We start from the raw sequence: 20,219 nt of genomic DNA on the forward strand, positions 1-20,219 counted from the left end.
AATGGCTTAACGTTATCTAAGTCGTTCATCAGTCCAGCACACAAACACAAAAGGCCGGGAGAAGAGTGTGATCCCCTGGGTCTGCCGCCCTGAGCGGCCCGCCACAGTGAAAGTCTCATATCTCAGCTCTCTAATGACTCGGTTTGATGTCTCTCCATTTATCAGTGAGCCCGCTTCACATCACTGCGGCTGACGCACAAGTCGAGGTCTCTCCCTTGTTCCATGAACTGCGCCTTTTGTTGTTAATAGACCTAAATCCTCTTTAAGACGCAAATCTGCGCTCCCAGTCGTGTGCCTCGATATCATCCCACAATAAAGTGGGGTTTACAAAAGGCGCACGTGTCTGTAACGAAATAATACACCAAGAGGGCTTTCAAAACTGGAATTAAAGGAGATATTCAACTTTTACGCACGACTTGCGTCTTCCATCAAACTTTGAGGTTTTTGTTTTTTTTTAAAAAGGCACCATTTATTTTTATTTGTTTATTTCGTAATTTAAATTATATTTATGTTGGATTTGAGGCTATATGTACATGCAGAAATAAAAAAATAAGTCTAACATTTTAAACCAATCACTAGAAATATAGTATTCTCTAGCACTTTTTGTAAGCATTTTGATTAGTTTATTCATCACCAAAATTTATTTAATATTTTCTCAGTGAAACAAAAGATTCTTGCAGAATAATAAAGGAAAACATGTTGCCAGAGGGCCTATAGGCAGTGCCTGTTTAATATGAATGACGAGCACAGCGCCCAATTAAAATAAGACAACTTAGAGCACCGCGCATGCATGTATCTACTTAATGTTTCACCACGTTTTTATTCCACTTTATTGTTTCTGCTGAATAAACAATAACTGAAGCAAAGGCAGATTTCTCAGCCCCACTTTCTCTAAATATTTATTCCACAGAAATGTTTCCGCATGTAATCTGACAGACATGAGGCATGTGTTGGCCAATCAGCTGCAGCCTGGAGGAATATCAGAAGAAATCCAGGAGGGATGCTCTTTACGCACCAACGATGGTGTCGCTACAGTTTAGTGGCCAAAAAAAAAAAGAACTCTTAAAGGGGCCTCAATCATAGCTTCACTTGCCGTTCATTCCCCACGATTCAAACACCCCCTCCTTTCCTGCTTTACGAGGGAAAACGTAAATTTTTTTTTTTTAACTATCCAGTAACTTAATTATTATCGGTTCAGGTGTCGTTATTTTAGCCAATGTGGCTGAGACAAATGAGGGCCACTGTGTGGTAAGGTATAAGGTAAAGCATTATTATTATTATTATTATTATTATTATTATTATTATTATTATTATTATTATTATTATGCAGTAATTTGTTGTTTTTAAATTTAGACTTTTTTATATTTCTTTTTTTGATCATGTGTATTGTAATCAATACAAGCACCTATTTTCTATTAACATAATTTCAATTACATTTGATCATTAGCTCTTTCTTTTATATTATTAATATGATCACATATTATTAACATGTATTAGTATTAGTTTAATGGCAATTAAACAAGGATTTTTTTTTCAAGTGATAAACTGAACTAACAGAACACTTATTGCCAGTTGCAGGATGAAAGGAGCACTGTCTCTTACTGTCCATAAACCTAGTCATCTCCTGATCGTCCATTTCTTGCCAGTCAGGTAGCTGAGGAATTCCTTCTCTACCTGCTCGTGAAGAACATTATCAAGACATCAGCAGACTTAAATGAGTCTGTGCTGGCTGGTGTAGAGCAGAGACAGAGAGACAGAGAGACAGAGAGAGAGGGGAGAAAGGGGGAGGGAGAGAGGATAAGGAGACAGTGTGGAAGAGAGGGTGATAAAGTGGGGACATACTATAGCAATGCAAAGCAAAGAGCAAAATAGGATTGTGTTGCCCCCATTGATCATAGATCAAATTTACACATCTGGTCATCATTTAAATATTAGAAGTGAACTGCTTTAGAGCTCTGTGAAGCACGTGTGAGGGGTTGAATCCCTCTGGGCTGTCAATATTCACATTTGGCAGAGAAGGAGCAGGGAATACTGAGAGGGTCAGGGCAGCCACCGCCTGCCTGGACACAATTCTTGACTCCAGTAAAATGCCACAGCACTGCTTCAACCTGCTCCCTCTGCAAACTATTCCCTCGTGTGTGAATGGAGGGATGAGCCTAAATGCAAATCTCACCCCCTGTAAGTTGGCCAAAAATGTTTCCACTCACGAGAAGAGTCATTTACCAAATTTAATTCAACTACCCAAAATTTTTAAAAAAAAAAGTCCCAAGATGACTTAGATTATTTATTTACTTTCTTGTCTATTTGTGCATGACAAATAATGTGTGTGAATAATAGAAAGAAAGACAATAAAAGATATGTGTGTTAGCATGCGCCCATCCTCTTTTCTTTGCAGCACACTTGAGTAAAATTAAGATATATGACAGCTGCGATTGTCCAAATGTTATACCCGGCCCCAAGACGATACAGTGACTTTAAAAAATGTAACTTAAAACCCAACTACTACACCTCTGGCTTCTAATATAATTTCCATGAGAATAAAGCCTTTTTTTTAGAGCCACGCTTAACTCCAAATATCATCATCTGGTTCTATAGGGACAGAGGAACAGCAAAAAAAAATAAAAAAATCAATAAAGTGGTTTACTTGAATCTGATTCAGCAATGCAGAGATGCTGTATAGATGCGCTCCTGCACAGAAACAGAAAATTGGATTCTTCCCCGGTACGAAAAATTTAAACCTGTTCTGTGAGGACAAAGAAGATTTGAGCTCGCAGTGGTGCTAATGACAATGATTGTATGTGTGTGTGTGTGTGTGTGTGTGTGTGTGTGTGTGTGTGTGTGTGTGTGTGTGTGTGTGTGTGTGTGCGTGCGTGCGTGTGTGTGTGTGTGTTTATTAGACTTCTCTGGCCTGTCTGTGAATGCTGGGATCTCATAGTTGCTACATTGTCTGGTGCCTTCATTTAGGTCCTTTTGCCGTGCTGCAGTAGTCCACAGAGACTACAGGCTGTTCCCTGTTCAAAAGCCTTGTCTGCCATCTAAATGAGGCTTTCGGGGCAAAAAAAAAAAAATTCAACATGAAAATACCACAATGTGCTGAAGATTAGCTCATACTCAAGTGGGATGTTTTGGGAATATGTTGGTTCTCCTTTTCGGATTGTTATTTTTCCTTGTGTATTCTCTAACAGCTATCTACCCACAGGGCACTGGGGCCTCTAGTTTAGTGCGGGGGAAAAAAGGCATGAAATTGATATTATATCCTTAAATGCAGTGCAGATTTGCAGGGAAAACACAGTAATCCACTGACAATGCTTGAAAATCAAACACATATTTCTCGCTTGCTTACAAGCTAGTTTGCTCTTAAATCTGCTCTTTAATCACTGACATCTTCTTAAAACTGGATTCTTTCTTTTATATATTAAAAATGCCAGTTTTCCCCCTATACAGTACCTACATAGATGCTGTTATTCTTATGGTCAAAGACTCTGGGGAAATGCAACAGTTTATACAAATCAATAGCATTCAAATAATTCATGACTGATCACATGGTGTTTTAGCTCCTTATTTGCAGTAGAAAACCATGTTTTGTTTTGCTCCCAGAGGGCAACATGAAAGACCCAGGGAGAGGCGGGGAGAATTGGGAATGGAACTGGAAAGAGTGCATGAGGATAATAGGAGGACATTGATCATTTGGTGCACAAGAACACAACTGAACCTGCGAGTCTAGGCTAACAAGATGTATCATTTATACATTATTTAGACATGTCTGGGCTTTCCATGTGCATTTTCTTGCATCAGGTTTGCATCATCGTTTTTGGAGGGGACACGGTACGGTGACCTGAGACGATAAGAAGAAAATGTTCTAATTTTCATTGTTCATTCAATAGAAAAGAAGAAGACGAAGAAGAAGAAGAAGAAGAACTACAAACACACCAGTCAGTTCTTTCAGTGAAATTACTATTGTGTGTAGTGGGAGCAAATAAATTCCAATTTGGGCAGTGTTAGTCAGTCACAGCTTGTAATAAAAATTAATTTTGTAAATGTGGAGATGGATCAAGTTCCCTCTTGGCAGGGGGAACATCCCACAGACATGTTAACAACGTCTTCAGAGACCAATGAGGCCCATTTACAATAAGTGTCTGTTTTAAGTCACTTGCTTTGTGTGTGTATGTGCATGTCTCACCACAGCAGGCTATAAGAGGTCCCTCTGGTGTCAGCCGGAGAGCAGCCATTTGAGGCAGACTGGCTTTAATGGAGTGATGCTACACTTTCTCAATCACACAATTAAAGCCTGGTCTGCAGAGAGAGAGAGTTCTTTTCTGCTGGTAGTGCAGGGAGCAAAAGAGAAGGAGAAAGAGGGATAGCGTCTTTTACAGAGGGTGATTTATGTTGTGGCGTTGAGGAAAGAAGAGTCCTTGATAGATGACTTCATTAGAATTAATTAACAGAGCCAAAGACCTGACACAGACAGAGGAGACGGAGGAGAGACAGAAGGATAGCTGGTGGATATGAGGGGAGATTTACAGATAAGAATAAAAGGTGAGGAAAACATAGACAAGAGGTCTACCCAGGAAAACAGAGAGGTAGAGCAGAGGGAAAAGGGATGAATGGAGAACAGATGCCAGAGATTAGGATGTGACACATGAAGAGGAAGCAGCTTGTTTTTCTGTTTAAAGGCTAGCGGGTGATCAAACAGGACTGCCCTCTGTAGCTAAGGACTGTGAAGAGAGGTTGTTCATTTACACATACATATACTCTTAGCTTCCTTTGTGACAGACTTACATGCACACATAAAGTGATTAAGTGCCTACAATCTAACACTCAAACTAGCTGCACAATGCCAAATGGCCTGTTTAGAAGAAGGGCACAAGCGTGTTCGCTGTTAGACTGATCCGGCATGTGCCGCAGGCTGTATGCTGGCTGAAGGCAGGCTTTGATGGGCCAAATCACTGCCTCACTTCTATCAGACATGTCTATCATCTCATCCCTTTAAATCTATCATCTCCCCTGCGAAGAGACAGAGGCCAGAACTCGCAGCGACTACAATCAAACTGGAATCTGCTTGTTGTAGATCTCAAATGTCTTCAGATGACATATAGACACTTGGTGCAGCTCAGACTGGCATGTAGTATTTTTGACTTATCCCGCCGTGCCTCAGCTTTGACATTTTGGGCATCTGCCGGACATACAGACAAGCACTGCCACTGGTGAGGAAAAAGGAATTTTTAGCGCTGGAAGGTGAGCAGTCTAAAGTAAATGCATCACAGTCAGGTGCAGGTGGACAAGGAGGAACGAGACAGACAGGAATAAAAAGTGCAATTTCTTTTTAGCAGAAGCAGTCAAAATGTCATGTGAATGGAATTATAGGGAACGCGAGCAGCCGTCAGTTAAAACGGAGCAACTTTGCAAACAATTGATAAGCTCGTAACATAATGCCCTCCGACTGAGGAAAATCTAAGACGGGACATCAGGAGTAATTAGCTAAGCTGTGAAAATGTTGGTATACAGCTACATTTTAGATTTTATTTTCAGTGTTTTTCCATATGTTAGTAAAGTGGTTTATATTCTCTCCAGACAGTCATTATAAGCTGCCAGTTGAAAGCTCAGTGAGCTGCTGTAGGCAGGGAGCACCTGTCACTACTCATCCATCCATCCTCGTCTGCTTTAACTCAGGGCTGATGGAAGGAAGAAGACCCCTTCAGACGACCACCGCAGCCTCACCAGCTGAGAGCAATAATTAATCTAATTCCCCCTCATTTCATTTGGAATACCTGTAATCTATAGGTGCAAACAGTGCAGATGTGATATACTAAACAGTGTCAAATAAAATATAACAAACTTGTAGCGCATTTCCTGATCGTTTTCCTTTTAATTACATCACCTCTGATTTCTCTCTCCCTACCTCATATCCTCTCATCTATCTATCCCGTCTCAGATGGATTCAGACACCAAACACTTGGATCACATGATATGACTGAGTAATCAGTAGGTATTAGTGCGTGTTAACAACCCCTGAGCTGAAAGACAATTCCCCTCTCCATATTAAAGAGATAACACAGCAGAGGAGCAAAAAGCAAATGGCCCTAAGCCTCCAGCTATGCTCCCCTCCAAAGTTGTTTTCCTGGAAAATTAGGCAATTGACTAATGGCGTAAATGCTGTTAATTACCAGCACCAGTACCCCAAACAGTCGTCTCTGCCTGTAACTAATAAGAAATCAATTAGCTAATGAATTGGTCATTAAGTGAAAAGCTAATCTTGGCCGAGGTATTTTTTAATGATTATTTTTTGCCTATGATCCTGGCTAATTGCCGTTGTCATACGGCGCTCTCAGCTTTCAGCATGCCTAATGAAGCTTCATTAGATCATAACTGGCACTCTTGGAAGATTCGCGGGCAAACCTGCTTCCCAATTATTTTTAATTGCCAGACATTCTGCACAAACAAGTGCTGCAGCACCTTGCGGAACAGGAGAGCTCAGGCTGGCTGTGCTGCATTTCCTTCATGACTTCATTTGAAGCGATTAGAGCGTGGGGCAGGGTCGTCACAGAGCTGCTGTTGTCTGTGGTGGATTTAAAGAGCCCATCAGCTCAAACTGCTGGGCTCATCATTGTGCTTCCTTCCTCACTTTGATTTGGACTGGGGAGAAAAGCTGCTGCTTCCAATGTGGCTGGACTGGCTCCGTGTCGCCCGTGTGCACAGACACTGACATAGTGTCTGGCGATAACACACACAGACACACACAGACAAAGAGACATTCATGCATTTAACTGGTGCATCTCAACAATTACAAAAAAAAACAAAAACCAAAACAAAAAAAACACAGAGTAACACAAAAATATAAACACACACACACACTGCATGCACTGTTGTACCTGTACATGTGTCAGCTGACAGAAACAAAGGAGAGAGAGCATCCCTCCCGGGCATGAATAATTAAGAAAAGACAAAAGAGCCTTGTTTTTTTTTTTTTCCTCCTGTATCTCTTTCTTTTGTGTGTCTAGTAAACCCCAGTGTAGTGTACTATGCGAGTTCCCCACTAATAAGATGGAGGATCATTCTCTCCATGGTGCTCACACAACACATGTTTCCAATCTGACCCTGTACAAATATCTCTCTCTAACGTGAAGAGGCTGGTGGCGAAAACAGAACTGCTCAAACTCTGTCAATCCCGCTGATGCATTTCGACAGTTTATCCTAAATTTGCCTTTCTCTCCAACATCAGGTCTTTCCCCCTACCACTGCTCTAGAAAGCAAACACAAACAATGCCACTTCAATGACACAGGACTGAAACATTGGTTTGTTTTGTAGGAACCAGCAAAGAAACAAGAAATCGTCTCCAAAATCAATCGCCTTGCTCTCAAAACAATGTTTGTGAAGCACAGACCGAGTTTAGTTAGGCGGGGAGCTGCACAGTCTTATAACCACCTGTGCTTATGAATATTTTGTAGACTCTGTATTAATACAGCTGTCAAGCAAAGGCATATTCATCCAATCACAATAAAAGTTATTTGCCAAAACATTGTGCCTTTGAGACAGCAGCCAATCTTGGAGGGGCTTGATTTTCTGGCCAAGGCCGTGCATTGCGCTGATGCCAAACACCAGGTGCCTTCATGTACATGTGCGTCTGTCTGCATGTGTGTCTGCTAGTGTGTGACACACTGAGGAGAGGGCTGGGCCTACTTCACTGGGACGCCAAAGTTTGATGGTGGATGAATGGTGCTCCAGATGTCTATCAATATTTAGCAGCAAACGTCCCAGGCAGGCGGGGAGACGTGGCAGCTGAGAGCATGAGGTGGTGCAGCTATGAACTGTTGACTTTCACTTTAACGGGCTAAACTGGAAGGTAAACCCTCTCTGAAGCTGACAGTCCCAGCCACAGCTGTGACAGATTTGCTGGCAGCACAAACTTTTCTCTTTTTTTTTTCACAGAAAATTACCTGGCATTGGTGTGAAAAATAAGTTTAGGTCATTGTAAAAAATTTACCTGGATTTTTAAAAACACTTAAGGTTCTGTTTTGATTGTTCAAGATCAGAGAAACAAATTGATTACGCCCTCTTGTGACTTTGAGATTTTGGGCACAAGCATGACCCAGTTCAAACAATACTGTTTGCTTTGTGAAAGGCCCTCATTTATGTTCTGAGAGGTTGTTATGCCTAATTTTAAAGTTAAAATATGTATTTGTTTTCTTGTTTAAACCACAGCTGAGCTGACAGTTTGTTGCTCGAGCTGCAAAAAATAGCATTTAGCAAAGCAGTGTCAACCATAGACTAGAAAAGATGACATCACACATTGGTTTACAAGCTCCTGTTTTTTAGATTCAATTATAGCATAATATTATGATAAGAGCGTGATCCAAATGCTGAGTGTCAAGTTATTAGCCAGGTGAATCCACTGAGCATATGAGCGCACTGCACAGATACCTGCTTATTAGTGCTGAGTAACAAAAAATCTAATAAACTGAAGCACAGACTTCTCAGACAGATTGTTAACTAAATGTAGAGCAGCTTTCACCAACATACCAACATCACAAACATAGTCTAGTGATTCAGCTCAGTGATTCAGACCTGCCAAGGTGGCACCTGGCGCTCATTCCACTGGAGCAGCCTGTGTCAGCATCTCATCTACCTGTCCGTCAATGCAGTCACTCCTCTAACTTCAAGTCTTAAAACTATGTAAAAAGGCAGCTATTCCAGCTGTTAAGAAGGGGGAAATTAACTACAAAGAGCTAATGCCATAAAGATGCCATAAAGTTGCGCATTTTATCCTGAGAGTCTGTCCTGGGGATTGATTAGCTCCTGGAGCATATACTTTATATAAAAGATGAGCATAGCTTCTGGGTCTAAAAGAGAAAGCAATGCAGAGGTGCCATAAACCTGCATTTCTTTAATGGCCAACAGGGGGTGATTCATGTGGTTAAAAAAATACCTCTGACGTTGTTGAAGATGCTGGGACATAACTTCCAGGATGGTAAAATTAAGCCAGTTCAGGAGTGCCTTAAACCTGCATTCTTTCTGAACGCCAATGGTGATAGCTGTGGCTCCAAAGACTTCCGGTGCTATAGAAGTCTATAGGAAAATTTTTTTTTTTTTACTTAACCTCTATAAACACTTTCCTGCTGAGCTTATGGTCTCACTTACATGTTTTGAGTCATTCTGAATAAATTAAGTCTGCTTTGTAAATCTTGTTCACGTTGTGTTTCAAAATGGAGCATTATCTGTGGTAGGAAACTATATGCTCATTAGCTAACGAGCTGTCAATCACAAGTCATTTTACAGTCAGACTCAACCCTCCCGCGACATCTGTTTTTTTCCCAACCAAGATGGCGACAGTGGAAACACTCATCTCAGGGGTTCAAAACGGGACTTCAGAAACCAATAGGTGACATCACTGCAGCTACATGAATCTTTTATACCGTCTATGAGCTGCATATTAGTCTATAGGAAAACAGTCCTCAGCTTCCTTGCTCTATGATGCCTGTAAATAGTGTTCTGATAAGTTTATGGGTGCGATCTCCAATTTAAAGTCATAATGAATAAAATGTGAAGCCCAAATTTGTAATTTATGGTCCCCTTTAGAGTCAGAAATAAGAATAAATCACAGTATGCTCACTGGCTAATGACCAGGTATTAGCAAAATATTTGCCAGTAAATGTGAATTGTCGCCAAGTTTCTCAAGCAGATCTACGACAGACAGTGACGATGAGAAGGGGACTCTGCAACGCAATCATGACCTTGTGGCATCATGATGGCTCTGTCCACCTTTTATATACAGTCTCAAATGGTCATTAGAGGAACAGCAGTTACTGGCGCTTCAGCACTGGCTTTATTTTTAGCCCCAGAAGTTGTCACTTGGCGTGAATGGTAAATAATGAAATATGACGGCACCTTGGCAACCAAAATAAGTGCAGTCTGACAAACCAGATTAACATTTCTCAGTAGCAGAGTAGACTCACATATAAGGATAATGATTTTAACCAGATTTTACTCTATTTCAGATGGCAACTTTTGTTTTTAAATATAGATGAGCACATGTTAAATGACTAAACAACATCTTTTCTTGCCTCTCTCTTAAACTCTACACACTCTAGCACACACACTCAAATCACATTACAAGACATCTAATTGAAGTTTATGATGCAGTGGAGAGCATATGCTCATTGAGCCAATTGAATCATTAGAAAAGCACACAGTAGGCCGAAGACCTGCCAGAACTGCAGCTGAGGAAAATATGTGACGGCCTGGATTTCCTGTCCAAGACTGTTACTGAGATGAAACGCGCAAACATGGTGACACAGACTAAAACACATATTTCACATGCAGTATGACATTCTTCCATTATGCAAATCCAACATTAGGTTGTGTGCTTGTAGCAAGCTCTGTGCCTTGATGTCTCCCCTCACCTCGCTCCCTCCATTTCTGAGAGCCAGTTGAGCTCTGACATCCACACACGTCCACACATTCTGTCTGACATCGGGCCCTGTGGTGAGATGCTCCTTGACCGGCCTTGATCCACAGAGGAGAGAGTAAGTGGAGGGGAAGTAAGATAGACAGGAGCAAAGACAGCTCGTCAGAGTTAAAGGCAAACAGACATTAGGCTTTCCAGAGCTGCAGTTGCTCTCTGACTCTCCTCCGCTGCACACTTTATAAAATTTACATGACGCATCAGAAAGGCCACAAGAGCCTCTTTGATTGTGGAACTATGTCTGAAAAATACATCAGTCGCCATCTTTTCTGGCGGAGAAGCTGGGAGACAGAATGAAAATACACTTGGCGAACCCTTTCACGCTCTCGTTCGCAAACAACATGGCACACACAAAGGGGGGAAAGGCAGAGAAAGTCGTAGACGCAGCACACAGAGATACATTTAGTCACATGCCGCTTCACCCTCTGCATCTGTGAAACAGTGGGATGTAGCTTCTCAGTGTCATCTCTAATTCCTGTGATCTAAATGTATAAGAATTGATGGTGCCTTCCACCAAATGCTGTTATGGGGGACCTGGTTTGTTTATTTAATGAAGCCAGTGTCACAGCAGATCTGCGTCCTTGCCTTTGGAAGCGGTGGCAGGTGTTGGTGGCAGATTTTCCTCAAACAGGGCCACTGAATTAACAAATCAAATTAACATAACACTGGCGTCAGATCTGGAGGCCTGTTTCTCTGGCACGGCTGTCCCAGTAGTTTGCCTGTATGGACGCTCCCCTCTTGTGTCCAGATGTCCCCACAGTGCCAGCTTCCTCTGCCCAGAAACCACTGAACTGGGCCCAGAGTGAAAATAAAACACGGGCAAGGACAGAGCTTTTTCCCTCGCTACTTCAGCAAAAGTTTTTCTGTGTAGTGTAATTTCATCACAGCAAACCATCACACTACTAAACGCCTTACTTGTTGAGGTTTAACAGAAGCCTTCTGTGGATGTGTGTGCTTGTGAAACACTAATAACATGTTGTCGTCTTTTTGGTGAAAATGACCTCACCACAGGAAGTAGGGCTAAATAGAGAGGTTCATAAAAGCATTACTTACACCGCCTGAATGACAAGATTCCCATTAGCAGCATTATAAAAACCCTCAGAGCACCGGTGATAGGAGTGGAACAAAATAAAATAAAGTGGGATTAAATACGGTGGCATGGATTTGATGATGGATAGACTGTGATGCCCTGAACAGAAATGAAATGGGACAAATTTGGATGAAGTTGAGCAGAACAGACCAAATTGCAATGGATATGCAGTAAGTTGGGAACTGAACAGATTATACTGGAATGTATGAAGCCCAGCCTGCGTAGTAAGTGAGTAATTAGGCAATATGCCTGAATTACTCACAGTTTATATCCTGCTGTAATGTGAAATGAACTACATGGAAAGCAGTGCAGCCTAGCCACTCATATGAAAAAAAAAATATATATATATATTTTTTTTAAAACTCATTACTACATGAAAATAGCAGAAAGTACAAAAAAAGACAAAATATACAGTCAAAGGAAGGCAGGAGTAAAAATCTCATACAACATAAACATGAATATTTACTATAAGCTTCTTTTTTTTCTATATCTTTTCCCTATGGTCAGGCAGATAGTGAGAAGACCAAAGATTTTTATCATAGATCAGCAATTAGTGTCCCTAACCTTCACCATAGCTGCAATGCTCAGATCCAGCGAGAATTGTTAAAAACATTAGCAGTGAATGTTTAGATGAATGGATGATGATTATATGTTTATAAAAACACAAAATGTTGACACTGCACTTCTGCAGAGTATTTATAATGTTGCCTAGGGACGGGGCAGAATGGGCTAAAACTGAAACTAGTCTGAGCCAGACCTCATTGTTGAGTCTGTTATTGTTTCTTCAGAACAACATGCGTGCTATTTGTAACATTTTCCCCTCTCACACTCCTGTTTTTTCCCCTTTGAATATATATGTGTGTGTGTTTTGGTTTTTTGGTTTGTTTATTTGCATCTTTTACCATGTTTTATGCCCCCCCCACCCCCAACACCCCCCAAAAAGAGAAAAAAAGGAGTTTTTCCTTACCACTGTTGCCAAGTGCTTGCTCGTGCTCATAGGGGGTTGTTTGATTGTTGGAGTTTTCTCTCTATTAATGTTGGGTCTTTAACTTACAGTACAAAGCACATTGAGGTGATGCTATACAAATAAAATTGAATGGAACTGAATTTTTGTGTTTGACACTTCCATCAGAGGATTGGCGCTATATATATATTTTTTTTTTTTTAAATGTATCTCGTTTTAAATTCTACTGTATTTTATTCTGTAAAATGTCCTTATAACTATAAAATAATTTCAGCAAAAGCATTCTAATGTGGTGCAGAGCTGAGGGGCTTGAAATATTGGTGTGGTGTGCCATGATCTTTAGTTTTTCCAGGATTCATACTAAATTACACTTTCCAGCCAATGGATTAAACCAAAGAAGACTGGGATTACTGTAAAATGAAAGGGATAGAGTAATAAAAATGGCAATGACTAGAAGCAAACCAGTCAGACAAGTATTCAAAATCAGTCCCTCAGTCATATAATAAATAAGAAGTGATTTTGGTCGCAGCCTTAGGCTTACCTGACATGAGAATATCAAAATGTAAAAATACGACAGTACAGGGGAAAGTCTGCTGTTTTCATGTCCACTTGAATGGGCTTTAAATGAGTATTACAGTAATCAGATTTTTTTGATTTTTTTTTTTTTCTTTTTTGCTAGCCAGGGGCAGAACTTCAAAGTGAACATCCCCTACAAGTAGTGGTTCTCAAACTGTGGGGCAAGCCCCACTGCTGGGCCATAGATCCACTGCAGGAGGGGCGTGAATGACTGAGGGAAAAATACAGAGTGAAGCTCAGTCATAAGAACATGATTTCTGTAGGTAAGAAAGAAGAACAACAACAGTTTACTAATGCTGTCATACTTACCCCACTAATACTCGTACTCAAAAATCATTTTTCTTAATGATAAAGATCTTTTTTTTTTACTTCTGACATGAGCCTTTCCAGAAAAGGTTTTTGAACCACTGGCCTATGAGTTTGACTTTATGAACATTTTACCTGCTGTTTGGAAATTCACAAGATACGGAGCATTTAGAGCTGTGTTTATGGAGACTAATATGTCCATTATTCACTATACTTGTCTATAAGAGCAGTCGCTACAAACCAAAACAAGGTTCTGAAAGCTGCTAGAAACGCTAAGTTGAAGGATGATGATGATTCGCTGCAGCTTTGTTACAATAGGCATCCCTGTGAAACATAGCCACTGGAACCACTGTTCACATGAAAATGTTAATTAGCATAGCTTTAAATAAAGTACATCAGTAATAGCATTAATTAAACCAATATTTATCAAAATAACTCCCTCTGAACAATCAGAATGTTTAATTATCATTTCATTAGCTGGTCCAGGTTTTGCTGAAGGTATTTATGTAGTTTTAGGTTGTTGCAGCAACAGCAATGCATCAAATTTCACAAACAATCCCATTTAATCCTATTTTTTTGTATAATCCTAATTAGTTTTCCTGAGCTGAGCTAAACTGAATACGACTGTTAAGTTGAGTGAATGTGGATACTGCTGTTTGCAGACGTAATGCAGCTTTATGGAAAAGTGGAAGCTTCTAAACTGACTGTAAACTGGCTGTCACAGTCATTTATGGCCTCCCTATCCATCGACTTGATGTTGTGGATGTGCTGGCAGCACAAACAGAGACAGCCCAGAGACTGTCTCCTAGTGTTAAAAACAGTTAGCAGCATTTAGCTGTATTAAACAGAATATTAATGGATTTGGAATGAGACTACCGAGCACCATTTAAACCTCAAAGTGAGTTGATATGCACATATAAATTCAATTACCTCCATTTACCTTGGCTTTTATTCACTCGCTGACAGTGGTAAACAAAAAGCAAAGAGTTTAAAATGAATGACTTTTTCCCAATGCAGGCTTTACACAGCGTTGTTTCTTACCGCAAAAACTGATTGTGACGTTACATTTTCTAATCACCTAATCTCACAGAAGACTGCCTCTGCCGACAACACTTCAATGGCTCTACCTGTCCCGGGGAAAACATTTAGAGTGAAGGCGCATGTCCAAATGTCTCAGTGTTACACATGCCATCACAAAATGAAGCTGGACACCAAAGCTCAAGTCAGCAATGCTATAACAACACGAGCTGTAATAGAATGCAGGAGGGTGAGATTGTTTATTCATAATTATTGGTTTCAATCTCTTATATAGTGTGTGTGGCTAAATGACTGCTTCAAGAGTTATACTAATGAATGCGTACAGTGACAGCGGATGGCTCAGTCAATCATAAACACCTCTCATCTCATAATCACCAGCCAGCAGCAGGCCAGGGTTTCCTGTAAGATTCACCACAGCATTGACAAATATAATAATCAACAACCGCTGAGAATCTGCAACAGACACAAGCGCACACACGCAAGCTCAGGCGCTCAGATCCACAAGCGTGACAGAAGATTCAGACTCTGCAGCTGTGCCCGCATCGTATTTTAGAACTAAGCAAATATGGGAGATTGCCTGCATTTAATGACAAAAGAAATCCCAAATCAGGTGCAAAATGAAAGTTTGCTTACACCTTTAACAAAGTAATACCAAAGCTGTCAGAATATTTTCCAAATCCCTGCAGTTGGGAGTTTTTTAGGGGGGGAACATAGCAGCAGCCACTGAGCCTCCCTCAGCTCTGTCCATTTCCATAAACGCTGCTGGCTGTCTCACCTACACCAGAAACACTGCTGGGCTAAACGCCCTGGCATATCATTTCCCCCTTTCTTACGCTCACCTATTCTGAACCGAATGTTCATTACCATGCAGTCCGCTCGGAGAAAAGAGCAGGAGAAAACGACGAAGAGTACAGAGCTGAGATCATTGACAGCTTGATGTGACGAAGGTCAATTGAAATAACAGGTTTTTTGTGTGTTTATATTCTAAATGGGCCACTTGTGTCGGTTGTTCTTGGCTTTCTGCAGAAGGAGAAACTGGGGAAGCTCTGTGGCTATAGGGCTGTGTTGAAAGTGTGAGGCCGACGCACACGCACGCACACACACACACAGACACACACACAGAGACACACACACAGACTTACTTTCACTCACTGTAATGAGCAGGTTATGCTTCGGCACAGGCTGCTAAAATCTGTAATTATAATCAACCTCTCTCTCCACCTCTCCCTCTCCCCTCATCTCCATCTCACTTCCTCTCCCTTTTCTTTTTTTCTGCCTACATCAGTGAGCAGGCATGAGGGAATCCTTCACTAAGCACAGGAGGTAATGAGTTTATTGATTAACATGCACAGATGAAGCAGCTCTCTCAAATTAGTGTTGTTTTACATTATTAGATGGACTCGGGGCACTTCAGAGCGCTACAAGACCATTACCTCATTGCAGTCCCAAAACTCACATATACATTAACTATATTACTTAACATTAAGTAGAAAACCTTTGCTAAACTCTGTGTGAGGTGTTTTGACTCCTGAGCATCTAAGAATGCTTTGATCGCTGTCCACCAGCTTCTGCTAAATCATAGTTCTGTGGTCATTTTTGATGAATGCACCTCTACTTTAAATATGTTTGTTTTGTATGCAGGTAGGATGTGCGCTCTGTCAGACCACTGGCAGCGCTGCATCTGGCACAACCATCTGGATGAAGGAGATGACATGTGGCCCACATAATGGTGTGCGGACCGCACTCTTTGACACAGAGTCAAACAACAAGTTGTACCAATGGCTGTAAGAAATGGCACATAATTCTGGGGACTGGACAAATGTATGGATGAATGCATTTGCATAGTTTTACAATGAGAATATTTAACTTGATGCAAACCCCTTAAAAAACTCTTAAAACATTTTCTGTGTCTCTAATTAGTTACTTTTGTTTCAGCCAAGAGGACATGGGCATGCCAATGCTAGCTAACGCTAGCTAGCCTCACCACAGGTGGCAAAAGTACAGACATTCATTACTTAAGAAGAAGTAGAGATACTTGTGTTAAACAATAATCTAAAGTACTGATTCAGCTTGGTTCTTGACTTCAAGCACTTTATACAACATGTCTTCATTCACCTATTCATATAAGCACTTTGCTATACTGAAATGCTTCCTATCGCACACACATTCACACTCTGATGAGCCAGCGAGGGCTTGCGAGCTGCAGAAAGTACCACAACCACAACTTACATATAGATTTCTGTGCCAAAAATGCCGTTTGGGATCTTCCTGGCCCACTTTAACCCCCTGGGTATAGTGCTATAAATGATGCATAAATTACATACTTCATGTGCATTTAGCACCAGTGATGGATGCACAATCACAACTGTGTTTTATGTGTTATTATTCCCTCCATTTAGGTTCAAATCAGTTTGATGACCCTGATGCCCATCAAATGTCTTCAAGTAACGATCTTGTTTTGAAAAATGTAAGGAGCAGGAAGTACAGATATTTGTAATAAAATACAGGCAGTGAAAATAAAATACTGAAGTGAAGTACAGATACCAGAAAACAGTTTTTATACTTATTTCTTTCCACCTCTGTAGCAAACAACAGAAGCATTTTTATCACACCTTGATGTTGTGACATTGTTTAGCATATTAAATTTCTTATCTTCATTGTAAAACAGTTTGTATTATATGTTTATCAGAGGCTGAACAAGCAAAATGTTGCAGCTAGCGAGACAACACAATGACCATTTATAGCAAGTGCACAAATCTGAACCATTACTGTACTAAAGTACACTATATAGTATTGTGCCATAACTACAAAAAAATTAACAACTAGCAAACTCTGCAAGATTTAATTGACAACTTGAAATAATTTTCCTATAAGTTATACAGAAATATTATCTGCCTAAGTTGTCAAACTCTATTAAAACAGTTTGTTCATGGTGCACATATGAAAGAGCTTTTTTCACTCATTGTTAGCATTTGAAAATTCTTTACAGCATTAAGTCAAAAGATAGAGAACAACTGCCTACAATCTGTACAATTTTTGGTTATAATCCATTATCCTTACATCAGTTGAATAGTCTTACTTTCCAACATTGTGAATATTTCACTGTGTCAGTCATTACGTGCAGAACAATCACTCTAATTGTCAAAATCTGGCCGAGCCCCCAGGGCAAGGAGAAGACAACAAGAATGTGCAGAAGACAGGAGAGAGGGCAGATGCAGCACACAGGAAGTCCAGTGATTCCAGCACCTTTTTCTTGCTGCAGTCTCCCTAAGTTTTGTTTCCCAACTCAACACATTTTTTTTTTAGTGCTGTGTGTTTTTTTGTTCCTCTTTACTCTAGCTTTTTGTGTTGTGTAACTACTGAAGGGGGGGTGGGGAATGTAAAATCTTCTGCTCTTAAAATCAACATGTTAAGCGTATTCACTTTGATTCTGGTGTCCCAGATGAGAAATGCACTATAGTCCACCGTCATTCTGGCAAAATATTTAAACATTTTGACAACCATGGTTTACTCATCATGAAAGGAACTTGTCATTTTGGTAACAACTTAATTCAGTGACACAAAAACTTCATTTTGACAAATGAATTAAAGGTTTTTAGGTGAGTTACACCCTTTTTCAGGTTAACTATAGTGTTTTGCTGTATGAGCTGTTTGGTAAATTGCATCTTCAGAGCTAAGAACTTCAAAATATTGCGGAGAAATGTGCTACAGCAACTGAGAAAAACTGTAATCAGTACGTGACTGATATTACTTTTTCTGAACAGTATGCTGGTTCAATCCATGGACCCACAGTACAAATAAAAGTGGGGAAAGTGCACTAATAGTTGCCAGCAATGAGAGCTGCCCTTAAACAGGTGACAAGAGAGCGAGATTATCAGGAGAGCACAAAAGTAGCGTTCCACAGGATCTGGAGCAGACAACTTCTTTAAAACAGTGTAACTAGTTCTACATACTGCACCTTTAAAAAAAACATTAAACTGGTAAGTGTTGGTAAAAATGTTTTGCCCAGCAATACTGGATGTGATGATCATTATTAAACTAGTCATTAAAAAAATGTATACTCTTCTAACATGTTTTCTTTCATCCTGGATGCCCTATACAGAGAAATGCCATGCGGCCACACACACCCTGCTCACACTTTTTTTTTTTAAACTGGCCACCCCCACCCCCATCGACAACACAAACACACAAACACAAATCCTTTTAAACAGCCTGTCATGTACTCTCAGTTTACCCACACTCATCTCTCAGGAAGGTTACCCACACTCACCACTCAGCCAGAGGGGAGTCCCTCAACTCAGGTTCCCCCCTTTGCCAAGTGGATACTTCCTCTGAAGGTTCCTGGTGCGCGGCAGTCAGAGGCGCTATGAAGATACCAGCGAAATGGCAGAGCAAAGAAGTGGCGTCAATCTCTCACCGCCAGTGCCTCTCTCCCACCACTTTGATGTGATGGCTTTGTGATGTGGAGGAGCTGTCAGATTAGTGGGCCTGTCACGGCTCTGTCTGCTTGTCTGTTGGACTTGACAGAGTCTGTGATGGAGCTCAGACTAAACAAAAGGGTTATCACCTTCCCTGTGCTCGACCACACTACTCTTTCATATGTGGGGAGAAGGGAGGAGAAGGCATCCGTCCTACGTGAAGAGAGAAGTGGAGGAGGAGAGGAATGTCACCCTTCAACCATCATCAAAAAAGGTGTAAGTGGGAAGAAAAAAGCAAGCAATTATAAAACCTGGATGTTGACTGCATAAATAATACATGCTTACATTCAGATAGATAGAAAACAGATAGATATTCTTATGTATATTGTAAAGTAAGACGGGTGTGTGCATTTGTACTCCAACCCCCACACATCCTTCGACAGGAAGTCCCTGCTATATGGACTTCCTCTTAAATACAGCTGTTAGTATAAATGAGGCATAAAGAAAGTGAATCCATTCTCCGGACACCTGGAGACCACAGCCTACAGGTGCAGTGTGTGTGTATGTGTTGCAATGAGGTGAAATAGCACACTAATGAGGAGAGACTGATCACTGCTGACACAAACCGGCACACACAGTAATATGAATTTCCTGTTTCGAGTAATTCTTATTTCCTGTTTGACTTGTACTGTAATTAAGAGGCCGCGGCCTGGACTACAGTTTACTGCACCCTGCATTACTTGTGTGCGGATTTCAAAAAACATACTGTCCAGACTTTACATATCACCATCTGTAAATCAAAAACAAATGAGTAGAGAGATTGCTCCAGCAACAGACAAATGCGGCCCATCCCGGTACTTGTACAGCACAGCTGACTCATTAGAAATGCTTCTTACTTTCTATTAATAACTAATAATTCTTACCCTCCAAGTGAGTTGATATGGACAGCCAATATTCAACACCAACATGACTAACAATTTCAGCTCAGTTAAAAGCGAGACAGAGTTTTACTGTTTGATTTTTTGTGCTTCCTAAGTTGCCATTTGTGACTCTGATTTGACCTTAATTCAAAGAATCAAATCTGTGCCTTCAACCTTGGAGCAGTCTGCAGACCTATCTCATTCAGGATGCTGCACAATGGCCATGCGCCTCTCCATGCCTGAGAGGCGGCTGAAGGGCTGATGAAGAGTATTAAAGCCACATATTTCTGAGGCCTGCCAAGTTATGAAAGGGACTCATTGCTGCAAGTGTGCCACTTTCATACCCTGTCCTCAGCCTGATGAGACATCTGTTATTTAAATAATGATTCCAAAATGAAAATGTGAGAAATTGTTACCCAACACTGTCTTAGGCAGCTGATGACAGAG

This window comes from Archocentrus centrarchus, chromosome 21 (assembly GCF_007364275.1).
Source record: "Archocentrus centrarchus isolate MPI-CPG fArcCen1 chromosome 21, fArcCen1, whole genome shotgun sequence".
Taxonomy (NCBI): domain Eukaryota; kingdom Metazoa; phylum Chordata; class Actinopteri; order Cichliformes; family Cichlidae; genus Archocentrus; species Archocentrus centrarchus.